General features: G+C 36.1%; 1 protein-coding gene across 2 annotated transcripts in view; it reads right to left on the reverse strand.

Moving 5' to 3' along the window:
• Window positions 1-16,685, reverse strand: part of YIPF7 (Yip1 domain family member 7) — a 355,884-nt gene that overhangs the window by 92,214 nt on the left and 246,985 nt on the right. The gene's annotated exons all lie outside the window — the stretch shown is intronic.

The raw sequence follows: 16,685 nt of genomic DNA on the forward strand, positions 1-16,685 counted from the left end.
TCTGTACTGTTTATTTTGTATATTAATAACTGTGTAACATTTTATAACTGTGGAGCTTTTCTCCTCAGGCCTCCACTGAAAATGGGTTCCTGACCCAGTGAACTTTCCCAGTCAATAAATAATTAAATTTGATAAAAATCACTAAATGGTATTTAAATAAAAAAAACAGTGGAATAAACAATTGTATGAGCTACAGAGAAAAACTGATAGATTAAATTTAGATAACCAGAAAGACAATACTAACAAAATAGATGAAATTAACTTAAACAATAAATATTTAGAAATTCTAATAAAATTATGATTAATTTACAAAGGCTTAAAAATAAATATTTTTTCTGTTAACCTAAAATCTACATGCAGGTTAGCTATTAGAACAAACATATTTAGTAAATGTAATCATGTCAAGTAGATTTATTCACCCAAGAGGAAGAAAAATGTTACAGAAGTAGAAGATATACTGAAGTATTTCAGAAATCGTTTTATTAGAATTAATCAACACAACATTAAAGGATACTAAAGAGATAAAAAAGACTTTTATAAGATATCATACAAAAAATAAACTAGCTGATGTCCAAATGAAAATAATAGATAAACCTATTTCAATGTTTGAACTACAAACTCAAATAAATAAACTGAAATCTAATAAATCTCCTGGTAATTATGGTATTATTTACAAACTAATACCCAAAGATTCCACAAATATATGACTTAGTTTTTTTTTCTTTGGTTAAAGATTTAGTAATAGTTCCTCCTTCCTGAAATATGCCCTTATTTCTCCAATCTTAAAAGTTGATGAAAATCTTTCTGCATGTTCTACTTATAGACCATCTCTCTTTTAAATATAGATGATAAAATATTCATGGTGAGTAATGCTCACAGATTAAAGCAATGTCTACTTTCTTTGATAAATCAGGATCAGACTGGTTTCATATTAAGTAGAAATTCTTATGATAATATTAAAATAATAATAACAATAACTGGTTATGTAAATAAAGAAAAATATAATCTAACATTGATCAGCTTAGATATAGATATTGCTTTTGATTCTGTTAATTGGAATTATCTCTTATTAGTATTAGAAGAATGCAATTTTTCTAGTAATATTACACATCTTATTATCTTGTTTATGATAGTTGTTACGCTTATGTAAAAATAGGTACATATACTTCAGAGTTGATACAAATTTCCAAAGGAACCAAACTGGGGTGTTCTCTATCACCTTTACTTTTTATTCTAGTTATGTAACCATTTTCTAACTTTATAAAATCCGACTTCAGACCACTGAAAAGTGGAGTACCACAGGGTTCAGTCCTGGATCCTCTCCTGTTTGGTATCTACTTCTCTGAAGTACAGGCTAACACAGAAGGTCTTTGGCTAGCGAAGTTCGCAGACGACTGCAAACTAGGAGCCATAATTGAAACTCCTAACGATGTGGACATCCTACAGAAGGGCCTCACTGAGACAGATGCCTGGTGTCAAAGCCACGGCCTCAAGCTCAATGCCAAAAAGTGCACTGTCATCCCCTTTGGTAAAAACTCTGTACCCATGAGCTACAACATAGGCGGTAGTATACTTAATACCAAAAGTGTGGTAAGAGACCTTGGGACACAGGTGGACAGTAGTCTCTCCTTTGATAATCACATTGCCACAGTAGTCAGGAAATCCTTCTACGTGGCACACCTCATCACAAAAGGTTTCTCATCCAGAAAAAAAAGAGGTCATTGTTCCCCTCTACTCATCACTCATTAGATCCATTATAGAGTACAACGCCCCTTTTGGTATGTACCTCACAAGACATCTACAACAACTGGAAAGGCCACAGAAATACCTCATAAAGAGGATTACCAGCCTCAAACAGATGCCCTATGCAGACGGTCTCAAAAAACTCCAGCTTTACTCCATCGTATATTGCCTACTCAGAGGTGATCTCTGCCTAACACACAAAGCCATGTCAAACCCAGAACTGTTGAACATGCTCCAGTTAATGAAGTCCCAATCCCTCCAAGTTACACGCTCTAGGGACCTAAACCTTGTCACCACAATAACAAGAACATGCCGGTGGGATAGATTCCTGTCCCAGAGACTTCCCATACTCTGGAATAAACTACCTATCTATATCAAACAAAGCTCCTCGTTAGTACTCTTCAAGAAAAATCTTGATGATTAGATGGGAAATAGGAAATTCATCCTGGGGATCATGTCTATGGCTCTGCTCGACAGTGGCACAGGAAAATAATTTTCTTGGGTGGCAAAAGCCAGGGTACCTTTTTGGCTGGGCTTGTACAGGCCCTAGGGCCAATAGCATGGTACTTACCTATGAACCTATAAGATTAAATCCAAATATTAATGGTATAAACATAAATGTAAATGTGATATCTAAACTCCAATTATTTGCTGATGATATTATTTCAACCCTAAACAGAAACAATAGATCACTTTCTGCTGTATCTGAGGCAATGGAATTGTTTCAGAAAACATCTGGAGTCTCTTTTAATGATAACAAAACAAAAATATTACCCATAAATTGTAATATTGATAATATAAGCAATAGAGTCACTAAATATTTAGTCCAAGAGAAAAAAATAAAATACATATGGATAATTATAACTAATATAATTATAAAAAAATTAATTAATAAATGGAATACACTTTTTTACTATGGAGGACAGACTCGCTATAATTAAAATGATCATTCTACCAAAAAATTTATATGTAATACAATCAATATCCTTACCTCCTCCAAGAAATTGTATAAAAGAATTCAATTTATTAATCCTGACTTTTGTAGTATTCCAACAATCCTCAAATTGCTTTAAATCATCATATTAGAGTGTGGTCTTCTGGAGGAATTTGTTTGCCTGATTTAAAACTGTACTCCCTATCATCAGTTATTAAAACAATATCTCTGTGGATTAATACCTATTGCACTGCTAAATGGACTGCTAAAAGGAAAGAATGTCAAGGAACTCTTTGGTTAAATTCTAATCATTCCTTAAATCCTAATCACTATTTAATATTAAATAACTTTTTCTATGGTTGTTGAAAGATTATTTGACAGATAGAAGCCATTAAATAATATATTCTTATTATATTTCTGCTATATTAAGTACTTTTAGAAATGTTATTTATAGAAATCCAAGATATAAAGCATGTTTTTTTCTCTTTCTTATGGCCTATACTCAAAACAATATCTCTACTTCAAAGTTGTCAACAATAGTTACATTTAAAGAAAATAATCTGATATATTGGTTTCAATTGTTGATGAATAAGAAACTGCATTCTGTTGATTATATAATAAATAAATATGATTTAGGTAATGACATGATTAGATGTACAAAATAGTAGATTTTTTGGGGAAAGTAAAATTAAATTAATGTAACCAAAGATAAAAACTTCTGTTCCTGAATTAACTGAATTTCTTATGTTTATGATGCAGCAAACATAATTGCAAAAGATCTTTTATCCAAACTATATTACGTTATCAAAAAAGGAAAAATACAATGAAAATTATTGGGATAATTTTAAGCTTATTGATAAAAAAAAACTCCAAATGAACAGGACAAGAAAACAATTTTGTTACCTTCAAATCCAACAACTTCTTCTCTTAACTGGAGAAATTTTATTTGGAAACTTATGCATATATCTTTTTTACTCCTCACAGAATTGAATTAATGTATAAGAAAAAGGCTTGTTTGTTGGAGGTGTAGGTCTGAGGTTAAAGCAGATTGGCAACATATGTTTTTTGATTGTGTTGTAATTAAACCCTATTGGAATAACATCAATCTTTTTACAGGCTTTATTTAGTAACACATTTTTCTTTAACTAAGCCATTAATTGTATTTAATACTCCTATACCTGATTGTGTTAAAAGACTAAAATATCTGCTTTTATGATCCATCTTATCAAATGCAAGGAAACTAGTAACTATAAATTGGAAAAGTGAAACTACTCCCTCTTTCAAGGAATTTACAAGTCTTGCAACTGAAGTATGCCATTCCATCAGAATCACTTCTTCCTACAATATCTGGATGAAATTTAAAGAACTGCTAAACAAGTACTTGTTGAAACTCAGGTAAGTGTTAATCATTGATAACCTTCAGAAAGTTTATTATTAAGTAAAAACTCTTGTAAATAGTTGTTTTTGTTGGTTTGTGTTCAATACTGGGGTTCTTTCTGTTTACAAGTTTCTATTTTCAAATGGATGTCATTATTAATTTGTTTATTTAAAACTTAAATAAAAATATTTAAAAAATTGAAATGCACAAGGATATAAATCAATTCCACTTTTAACAAATTATAATTAGGGGTTGAGATTAAAGAACACCCTGTGTATGAAGCAAAGTCTATTTGCTCAGATTGTTGTCATTTGTAGATTGTTCATTCAAAGATGAGGCTCATACAGGTAGACATTTTGCAGTTCACAGTGCATTTTAGTAGAATAATAATGTATGCAAATGAGAAATAAAACAGAGGTGCTGTGATTTAAAAACCTCAACTTGTAAGTGAAATGAACAAACATAATTGGAACAGACTATAGACAAATATCAGTTTGCATAACAAAATGTTGAGAATTATAGCAGCATTGATTTCTTGAGCTAATTTCATGTTCTCCAGTTATGTTGCCTAGAACATCCCCATTATAACATTAATAGCACCATCATTGATTTACATATCATGGCCTAAGTGAAGGGCAGGTCACTGACCCTTCTGAGTAGACTGTGAGTTACTGAAGGTCATGGGCACACTGCTCCAGCAGCATATGGTATCCAAAGGAATAATTGGCTAATATGTACCTTCAGACACTAAAGTATGTGTTACATTAACTGGTGTAGATGCGGGACTTTCTTGCTTCACACAGGGAATACATTAGGAGTCTCCAAGTCATTCACCTCAAGGACATCAGACAAATTCCTTGATGTACTGGTATATCATATTTAGGATCATATTTGGTTCTAAAGGATCACACAAAAGAAAGCCAACACTATATGTCACTTATCTGACATCACCCTTCTTCCATCAGTCCTGCATGTCACTATTTCCATGCATGTGGAAATTATGGTGAAATCTCATCTACAAAGGACTAAATATATAAAGAGGCAAGACTATCATTGTTTGATTTACTAGGTGGTGTATAATGCAGATAGGCTTGTAATGAATATGTGTGCATGACAATAACATATGGCACATGTGTGACCTCCACAATCACTTTAGACAGAGTGAATTTGAAAAGCGTAATTTAGTGGCAAAGTATATAAACCATATTGTCTGGTAGTGCATAAGCAATTGTACATATATCTGATGTTTAATACACATTCAGAAGAAGAGAAGTACTGCAAGTGATGTAACACACTCCCCCTGAGCCACAGCTGAATACAGCAGTGCAGATTATACATACATTTTTGGAGCTTCATTATACTGTCTAGCGTGATCAGACTGCCACAATTTTGACACATGTATTTAGGATACTCATAAAATGTTGTACATGCCACAACACATTGGGAGAGGCATATGCCACAATGGATGCACTTTTAAATATAGAAGCACACAAATCTCTAACAGCTAACAATCAATCCCAAAAGATCATAAGCCAAAACAGTGAAAAAACAAAAAACTTATTTTTTTTGCAGTCAGGCAAGACCCTCTATATCCCCCACCCCCTTTCTAATTATATATACCAACTCCGAGATTTCTGTACAGCGGAGAGTGGGCAATTTCCCTGATCCCCACTGTGCACAATCTTGGACAGGCTTGATACTGGCAGAAGAGATCCAATCAGTTTCAATCACTTCTGCCATTGTTGAACGCATTGAAGATTGGGAAAGTTCTATGATATGTACTGTTTCCTCCACAACACATTTGGAAAAGCATATATTACAACACATTAGGAGAGGTACTGAAGTATGTTACAGCACATTTGGAGATACACTGAAGTATATGACAGAACATTGCAAGAGGTACTGAAGTATGTCACAACACATTGGGAAAGACATTGAAGTATATCACAACACATTCCAGATACAGTGAAGTATGTCACAGCACATTAAGAAAGCACTGAAGTATGTCACAGCACATTGCAAGAGGTACTGAAGTATGTCAGAGCACATTGGGAGAGGCACCGGTGTATGTCACAACACACTGGGAGAGGTACTGAAGCATGTCACAACACATTGGAACAGACAATGAAATATGGCAAAACACATTGAGAAAGACACTGAAGTATGTCACAACACATTGAGAAAGAGACTGAAGTATGTCACAACATATTGGGAGATGCAGTGAAGTATGTCACAGCACATTAGAAGAGACACCGAAGTATTACACAACACACTGGAAGACGCACTTAAGCATATCACAACACAGTGTGAGAGGCACTGAAGTATGTCATGACACATTGGGAAAGGCACTAAAGTATGTCACAAAACATTGAAAGAGGTATTGAAGTATGTCACAACACATTGGGAAAGGCACTGATGTATGTCACAGTACACTGGGAAAGGTGCTGGAATATGTCACAACACACTGGGAGAGGTAAAGAAATATGTCATGACACACTGGGAGAGGCACTGATGTATGTCATAGCACACTGGGAGAAGGACTGAAGTATGTTACAGTGCATTGAGAGAGGTACTGAAGTATGTCACAACACGTTGGGAGAGGCATATGCCACAACAGATGCAGGTCTAAACATTGAAGTACACAAATCTTGAACAGCTAACAATTGATCCCAAAAGATCAAAATCCAAAGCAGTGAAAAAACAAAGCACTTATGTTTTTTGCAGGAGAGCAAGACCCCCTACACCACCCACCCCTGCTAATTATATATACCAACTCCAAGATAGCTCTACAGTGTGGAAAAGGCAATTTCCCTAATCCCCACTGTGCACAATCTTGCACGGACTTCACACTGGCAGAAGAGATCTAGTGAGTTTCAATCACTTCTGCCATTAAATATGTTCAATATTATGAACCTTCAATGATATGGAGTGTTTCCTCCACAACAAATTTGCGGAGGCATATGTCACAACATATTGGGAGAGGCACTGAAGTATGTTACAACACATTGGGAGAGACTCTGATGTATATCACAACATGTTGGGAGATGCACTGAGCTATGCCACAGCACATTGGGAAAGGCACTGAAGTATGTCACAACACATTGGGAGAGGCACAAAGTATATCACATTACATTGGAAGAGGCACTGAAGCATTTGCCTGACAACATTAGTAGGTCTTTTTTAATTTCTCCAAGTCTTTTGGGTGTCTAATACCATAACGGGAATGGACCCCATTCCTAAGTCAAGGTACAATTAAAGTTCATGAAATTAGTATTGTTTCAATCTTTGATGTCAGCCAGAAGTGCTCTTCACAACGCCCACAATGTGCCTTGTAATGACTCATTCTGCAATTCGTATGGGGTTGCATGTATTGGTAACATATTTAAATACGATTGTAGATTATTTTCTATAAGACTCGTTGCTCCTACTACTATTGGAACTGTCTGGGTATCTTTCTTCCACATTGCTCTTGTTTCTACCTGCAAATCTTGATATTTTATGACTTTGTGTCTCTCTGGACACAAGACATTGTAGTCACTGGGCGTGGCAAGTTTAATAATCAATGCAACTTTTGTCTTCTTCTCATGGACCAATATATCCATTTTTCTAGCATCTGTCTTTTGAACTGCTGATAATGGGTGAGCCCATGTGATGAAGACTTCATCATTTTCTATGATGCTTTGTGTCTTATGTTTCCAGTGTTTTTCAGCCACATCAATACCATAATGTTTGCACAATCCCCAGTGCAACAGTCTTGCCACATTATTATGCTTTTCAATATACAGTCCTTCTACAATTAGTATGTCACAATCAGCAACATGATGTGCAACTGATTCTTGTTCTGTTTTACAAAACCTACATTTGTCTGTTTCTCCCACATGTTCAATGGACTTTGTAAACCAATGTCTACGTAGCCCACTATATTAAACTTTCATCACTTGGTTTGAATTTACCTCTCCTTAACCATTCCTGCATTTGATCCTGATCAACATGAGGTTCTTCCAGAAGTTTCTATACTTGCAACTATATTTATGCATTTTCCACATTTCTTGCCTTCTTATCTGGCCCTTCACCTCCTTTGTTTTTTTTGCACATTCAGTTGCTGCCTGATTTTTATCTACTTCTGGTTTGATTTCCACTCCTGTTTGATGCCAATATGCTTCTGCTAGACTAAGCAGAGAAGTCATCTTAGATTTATTCTCATGTTTCAAAACTTTCTCTACGTTTGGGTCTTGTGAGGTCAGCAGATATGTGGGCTGTCCCATGATTGCAGATCTATATGTTTAATCAGTTTCAAGGAGGTCCATCCCTTCTTTGGAATGGGGAATATATATGCACTTATTTTTATAAATCATTTGGTGAGCATGAAGCATCCTTCTTGCTTTCCTGTCTAATCTATCCAACATGTTTTGGGGTCAGTCAATCACTCCAAAACTGTAGGTTAGGACAGGAAGAGCAAATTGGTTTATAGCTTAAATTTTGTTCCTAGATGTCAACACTATTTTCAGGATTAATTTAAGTCTTCTAAAGTATTCCTTACTTTTATTCACATTTGTTCATGTTTTATTGTTGATCCTTCATCAATTCCCAAATATTTGTATGCTTCCTCTTGCTCATGTTCTTTTGCATCACATTCTTGTCCCGATGACATTTTTATATCATTTGAAAAAGTTTTGACAACTTGTAGTCATGCTTTCAATTGCTCATCTGATGAGCTATACAGTTTTAAATCATTGACAAAGAGAAGAGAAGTTTTTACATTTTGTTGTTTTCTAGGAGCCAAATTATAGCCATGGCCTAAGCCATTAAGTAGACAGCTTAATGGGTTAAGGACAAGACAGAATAGTAGTAGTGTCAGAGAGTCACCCTGGAATCTCCCCTTTTGAATTTTTAACCCTGGGATAATAATTGTCCCTTATCATGGCTTAAGTGCAAAGTGTTCTGCCATTGTTTTATGGTCACTGTAATGTAGTCGATCAGTGTAGGATGTATCTTATACAATTTTAAGCACTCTTTTATTCATGAATTTGAGATACTATCAAATGCTTTTTTGTAATCAATCCATGCCATACTTAGATTCTTCCCTTTTTTTACAGTTCTCCACTATGACTTTATTTAACAACAAATGATCCTTTGTTCCATATGACTTTCTTTTATTGCTCTTTTGTTCTATTGCTATAATTGAGTTTTCTTCTAAATGACTATAAACTCTGTCAGCATCAATTCCAGTGTATAGTTTATATGCTATCGGAAGGCAAGTTATTGGTCTATAATTTTTACGGTAGCTTGCGGGTTCTCTCTTAAGTAGGAGCATTGTTTTTCCTATTGTTAGCCAGGTTGGTGTCTGTTTGGGGTACACGTATAACTAGTTCTTACTCATGGCTAAATCTTTGTACAAAGATGTTAATACTTTTAACCAGAAGTTAGGTACTGCATCTGGGCCTGGGTTTTCCAATTAGAGGCTTTTCTTCACTTTGTTTCAATCTCTCTGGCTGTTACTTCATCCCATTTCATATCTTGTACCTTTAAACTTCTTATTCTTTCTTTTACTTCTTCTATCCATTTAGCATTTTTGTTATATTCCACAGGATCTTCATAAATACTTCTCCAAAATATACGACTATTTCTTCTTTTTTTGGTGGTCTTTCAATTCCTTTTACCTTGTTTCCCAATTTTCTATAAAACATTTTTCAGTAATCAGTAAATTCCTTATTTTGTACTTTTTGTTTATATTTATCTATATATCTTGTACGTTTTTCCAACTGTGCTGAGATTTTTAGTTTGCTATTTACGATAGTGCATGATAGATCCTGATCTGTGCTAATACTGCACATTGCTTTTATCACATCTATCTTTCTAAGTATTTTTGTTGATCTGTTCCCTCTTCTATTCTCTTCTAACAGTGACACTTATTGTCTTAATTACTTTATAGTTTTCTCTATTCGATACTTCCATGATGGTATTCGATTTCTCCCCTTCCTTTCCCTCACTACCCTGTGTTCATGTGGTAGTACTTTATCAGTTATTAATTTAGCTGCACAATAATATATCTTGTTTACTTCTGCTATATCTCATGGTTATGGACAGTCCTAATTACTGCGTTCATTTGTTATATCAAACTTCTGACTTTTGGGGTTTTATTGATGTTCTGTAGTCTGTCTTTCATTGATCTTAACATGTCTATCTATCTCTATTAAATCAAGTAACTCTAATCTCATTTTCTTCTAAACTGAGGGCACATTTTTTTTTGCTTTCCATTTCCTGCAGGCATTCTGTAGAAAGATCTATAGCATCTTCCTGTGGTACATTCTCTTCAATTTCATCCTGTGCCATCGGTTGCTCTGTCATATGGGGACTCACTGGCCTATCACTCCTCAATATTGACTGCATCAGAGTTTCCACAGTTTCCTGTTCCTTCCCTTGCTGTCCAGCTTCAAGTGAATGTTTATACTGGTTTCCTGTGGAAGGCTCCAAAATAACTTAGTATGGCACCTAACCAATTGCTTCCCATTCCACTGGTTTCCCTTTAACTTAGATGTCCATTGCTCTATCCTGTTGTGGTGTTTTCAGAATTATATTTTCTACACTGAATCCTTCACTTCATGAGTACTCCATAACTTCAGTTTCTATTTCTTTAACTTCTCTATTACTAATCTACTTTTCTACTTTTCCTCTTTGTCTTATTTTTTTTTGTATTGTAAGGTTTTTCATGTCCGGATTCCTTTGCCTGTATTTCTCTTCAAATATCTTTGGTGCTGCTCTTTTTCTATTAATTAGTCTTGCTTTCTCCTTTGCATAGATGTTACACCATGTTAAATCTCGTTTTCTTTCCCATGTCCATATTTCTTCTTCAGATTTCTCTTGATCTTCCTGTTTCTCCTTAATTTGGGGACTTGTTCCATCATGCTGTGATGTAACCTGTGTTAGACCTTGTACACCAAATCCTTCATTTTGCAGGTACTCCATAACTTCAACTTCTATTTTTTTTATCTTCTACGCTTCTAATCTTCTTTTCTACATTCCCTCTATGTGATATATTTTTAATCATGAAATGTTCTGTATCTGGATACCTTTGCCTATATTTCTCTTTGAGTATCTATGGGGCTACCTTCTTTATATTGATTAATTTGGCTTTCGCCTTTGCATAAATATTGCACCATATCAAATCTCTTTCTTTCCCATGTCCATATTTCTTTGTTATACTTTTCAAAAATCTCTAGGTTTTGTTGTATATATTTTTTCACTTCCTCAGATGCTTATTTTTCCAAACAGATCAAAGTTTATTGGTCTATATACTGTTTTTCACAAATCTGTTTTATTAATGAACACACATTTTCATTTGAGGCTTCTGACAGTTTTTCTTTTGGAAGTGTTTTTCTTTCCTCTAATTTCTCTCTTAATCTTTGTGTATATCTTGTGTCTGGAAATTTTGGGCATTTTGTATAATAGTAACAATACATAATTTCTTTCTTATCCTCAATAGTCCACTCTATCATCTTTATGTCTCTTCTCTGGCCTATCAGTTTTTGTGATTTTTGTGGACTGCTATTTCCTTCTACAACAGGGGGGGCATCCTCCCCCTGGGCTTGGCCTGGCCCCATTGAAGGAATGCTTACTTATTTTGAGGATGCTACACTATCATTTTTTTCTAGTCTTGGTACCAGTGTGCCTACCAGGATTGGGCACTTTTTATCCTGGGTCTTGTGCACCCAGCTATCTTTTTTAATGTTTGACCTACTTCTGTCCATGATATGTGCTATATAAATATAGTCTATATATCAGTATCATCTTGGTGAGATTTTGTGAAAAACAGGGTCCACCTTGTGAAGGTACTCACCACAACTTGAAGATGAATTCAATTTCAGCAATACTCCTCTCCTTTGCTTGCTGACTTATCATCTCTCCATTCAGATGCCAACTCCTACGTAGTGGGTGCCATGGTGCACAATATGACTTTCATGAGGGAAGATGCCCAGACTTTGCCCACATAGGTGATCCAACCTCAGCCATCAGTACCTCAAAACATGTTGGGAGAGGCACTGAAGTATGACACAACACATTGGGAGAGGCACTGAAGTATGTCACAACACAATGGGAGAGGCACTGAAGTATGTCACAACACACAAGGAGAGGCATAGAGCTATATCCTACACATTGAAAGAGGCACTGAAGTATGTCAGAACACATTGGGAGAGGCACTGAAGTATGTCACAACACATTGGGAGACACACTGAACTATTCTACAGCACATTGGGAAAGGCACTGAAGTGTGGCACAACACATTGAGAGAGGCACTGAAGTATGCCTCTGACAAGGTTAGTAAGCCTATGCAGTGGGTGCCATGGTGCACAATATGACTCATGAGGCAAGATGCCCAGGCTTTGCCCACATAGGTGGTCCAACCCCAGCCATCAGTACCTCAAATACCTATGGAATAGATTGACAGCAGTGTCTAATACACACTTGTCAATGTTCACTTTTAGACAAGCCACACATTTCCAGTGCACCACATCATCTTGACTCCACAGACCAGATACACAGCTAGGATGGGATTAGGTGAATGTCTTCAGGGGGCATGACTGGGAAATGCCAATCAGTTGAGAAATGCAGTTTTTTTGAGTGCAGGTATAGAAATGAACTTCAGCATTTCAGCAGTTTCTGTGTGGTAAGCTGTAACAGGAGAGAGTTTTTTTTTTTTTTTTGGCTCTTCAACTTTAGGGATGAGGAGGTCCATCTGCAGGAGCTAGACAAGACAGTTACAGCTCTGCTCAGACATGATATAGAAAGGCATGTGCACTTTATTCTCAATGGCTGACTTATTATGTTCATTATTTTATTATTTTCACTCAGTGTCTCAGCACTGATAGTACTTAGTGTAGCAAACTGTACAGAGTCTGTTATAATTAAATAATTTAAGATGCTTATTCAGACACATACAGCTTGCTTAGGTCTCAAATGTCTGACCAGCATAAGCAAAATATGGACGCCTTATTTACATAAGAAGTGCGGAAGGAGTTTCTGTAGCTCAAAACTTTTAAAAGCAGTGACCTAATGTTGTGAACTGCGGCATGAACTGAGAGTGAGCACTGGTGAGTGGTGATAACAACATGACATAATGACATTAACTCAAGCAAGATTTCAGGAAATATTGAATTAATTGCTGTTTAAACTGTCAATACCTGTTTAAAATGAGTCAGCAGTACTGCTGCATAGAGCCAAGAATTAAGTGGTTTATCTCAGGTCTTAGCTTTCATTAGCAATATCTGTTTGCTTATGAGAGGAAATAATTGGGGTCACTGAGCTTTTCAGATTTAATAACACCATGCGTTTGTAAGTGAGGTATAACTGGAAATGTATGGGAATGTTTTATTAAGCATACCAAAGGAAAACAAGAAAACAAAATAAGTGAATGCAATGAAGCCTGCTCTGTTGCTGTCACTATATATACGTGTGTGTGTGTGTGTGTGTGTGTGTGTGTGTGTGTGTGTGTGTGTGTGTGTGTGTGTGTGTGTGTGTATATATGTGTATATATATATATATATATATATATATATATATATATATATATATATATATACACACACACACACACACACACACACACACACACACACACACACACACACACACACACACACACACACATATATATATATATATATATATATATATATATATATATATATATACACACACACACACACACACACACACACACACACACACACACACACACACACACACATGCGCGCGCACAGACACACACTCACAAACTTACTCCCCTACAAACATTTAACATCAGTGACAGGAAAAAAGGAGTGCCTTTGAGGAAGGCATATGAATGTAGGAAAAGACCATAGAGGGACCACTCTCCCCAAACAACTGAACACAGGAGAGTTTTAATCAATGGGACAGCTGTTGAAGGAAGAAAGGTTCCGCATGGTTGTATGAGTATTCACTTTATCAAAACTGATGAGACATGAGCCATGTTATTCAAAGACTTCACTTTGTAACACGATATTTTCAGTGATAGTTTTTACATCAATAGGGCAAATTGCCAAGAATGTTAAATGTTACAACCGGTCATTGAGTGAGCATGCTGAAAACGGATCAAAGAGGATGCTTACATATTGTTTCGCTGTAATACCTGTGTTCTCTGCTCAGATTTGCACTTGGTAAGGGATATATGTATTATCAAGACTTGTGTTGTTGAAATAATGCTAGGAGCAATCCTCTTCATTAGAAAAGGGAGATAATTATGAGGGAAGCTTTAATTCAGCTTCAGCTGCATGCCACGAAGAAGATTTAAATCTATGTCCATGATGGCCCTGAAATGAGTCTCAAAGGCTAAACCCAGAAATCCATTCTGTTCCCAGTCTTAGCCCTAAGACAGAGGAGAATGGGGTGCAGTAAAACAGATAGTTGGGAGTAGGCCTTAAGGGGAGTTCTATGCCTTCTCTTATCTGCCTTAAGAAATTAATGCAGTCTGTTATATTGAACTAGTGGGAGTAAGTGAAGAGCAGCAGTTACTGTCTGAGGGTCCATGCTGTCCAGCCAAACAAATGGAGTTTCTGAAGGGATCAAATTTACTAGAAAGTCAATAAAGCTTATGACGATGGTTTGGATACAATGAAACTTGTCAGTAACAGACAAATGGTCAAGAAGCAAATGATCTCAATTGCAGATTTCTTCTCCACCTGACCTATTTGTAATTAAAGATGTGAAAAACTCATTCTGTACTCAAAGGGGCCATATCTTCCTGTGGAGAGACACTAGACAGCTTCTCTTACAAGATAAAGAAAAGCCTAGCACTTCTATGCACTCTTCTGTGACAACCAAACAATAGATGGTTGTTCTGTAATTAGACATGTTTCACACTCGTTAACTGAAAGTAAAGGGCCCCTAAATACAGCCATAATACCCTCTATACTATTTCAAATGATTTGTGAGTATAACTTTGATTGGCATATATATGAGCAAGATCATCAGACATACTTACCTGCATGTTTTATCCTTTTCTGGTACATGCAGGGCACTGATTATCTTCCAAAATCACAAAAAGACAAGATTTCTATGCACCTCTCTGATGTCAAAAAGGTGCATAACATATTTTGTTATGCCAAATTTCAGCTGTTATGGCTAATTCTGTGCTGGAGCATATAGAACAGCCACCAAAGAATATTGTCAAGAAGTTAAAAGAGATTTAAAACTATAAAAGAAGACTGAAGTGTTTAACAGCTTTTAAAGCTGATATCTGTCTGAAGTACACATAGCCACTGTACGTGTAGCAGTTAAGTGTTTCACGGCTTTTCAAGCCGTGAAACACCTTGATCTCTCATGCTTTTTCCTCTAATTAACAGTGCATTGAAACAATTGAAGTAATGTCTGAAAATTTTATTTTAATTTGTGCTGCTTCTATGCTGTGCTGGATCCAAAGTCTTTTTTAAGACATACAGTCTTGTTGTGCTGTTTACTGCTGAATCAGAGACACAGAGCTTTGCATGACTCCATCTGTAGTCTGTTTAAAGCACCAAGCCTTTCAAATTGCACACTGATAAAGAAATAGGGGGGGGATTCACTAATCCTCCATGTAAGACTAAATAAGTCTTACACGGAAACGGCCGTCTAAGAGTATGACGTCAGCGAATCATGCATATGCATGAGGGCGTGCCGACTCAACTGGAAGGCTAACACGGAGCATGTAAGACAGCAGGGGGCGTGTCGGACTGCCGAGCAGTCCAAATATCCACGCCCCTGCAACTATATAAATGTGAAAATGACAACTGCAATGAGCGAGTCCGCTGAAATGTACACATAGCAAACACTACACATTCCCACATACTAAACCCCTTTGTAATTGTAAAATGTAAACTTTTAATTTTTTTTTTTATAATTCCTGATATAGCTGCCCGTATTTGCACGTGTTTGCGTGAGTGTGCCCATTGCTTAGCTACAGTTAGCAATTTTGACATCGAAGAGCATAATAAGAAATGTTTTTGCAAATTAAGCCAAATAGCAATAGTGTAGTGGTAGAGCCTTCACACAAAGAGGAGGCATTCCCAGTTCTAGTCCCACCACTCCCCTTTCTATTTTATGTTTTAAATTAGTATATAAAATAATTCCTGACATATATGAATGAAATTTTAGTAAAAAGCATTAAAATGGCTTATGTATTAGTGAACAAAATGTATAGAAATAAATATAAGAAGGTGAGCAGCATTAAGGATATTGACATATAATTGCCCATAGTTAAGCAGCATTGTACCCAGTGCAATATAGTTGCCCATAGCTAAGCAGCACTTTACCTAGCGCAATATAGTTGCCCATAGCTAAGTGGCACTTTACCTAGCACAATAGGTTTGCACAGAGAAGCGCACCGCACTAACCAGCGCACCGTCGGGCAACATCGGGCAACATGGGGCAAGGTAGAGCAAAGTTGCCTAAACACAGCCACACCCCCTAGTCTGTCTGGACAGTAGTAAAATAAAAAGCAATGGCAAGGCTCAAACCCGGGACACTGTGCACCATAATCAAGGTACTGAACCACTAAGCCATAACAGGATAGCATAAACATGCACTGTTAACATACATATACTTATAAATGGAAGTATAACCATTGCTAAGCAGGTT

This window comes from Protopterus annectens, chromosome 2.part0 (assembly GCF_019279795.1).
Source record: "Protopterus annectens isolate FY-2018-M chromosome 2.part0, PAN1.0, whole genome shotgun sequence".
Lineage (NCBI taxonomy): Eukaryota > Metazoa > Chordata > Ceratodontiformes > Protopteridae > Protopterus > Protopterus annectens.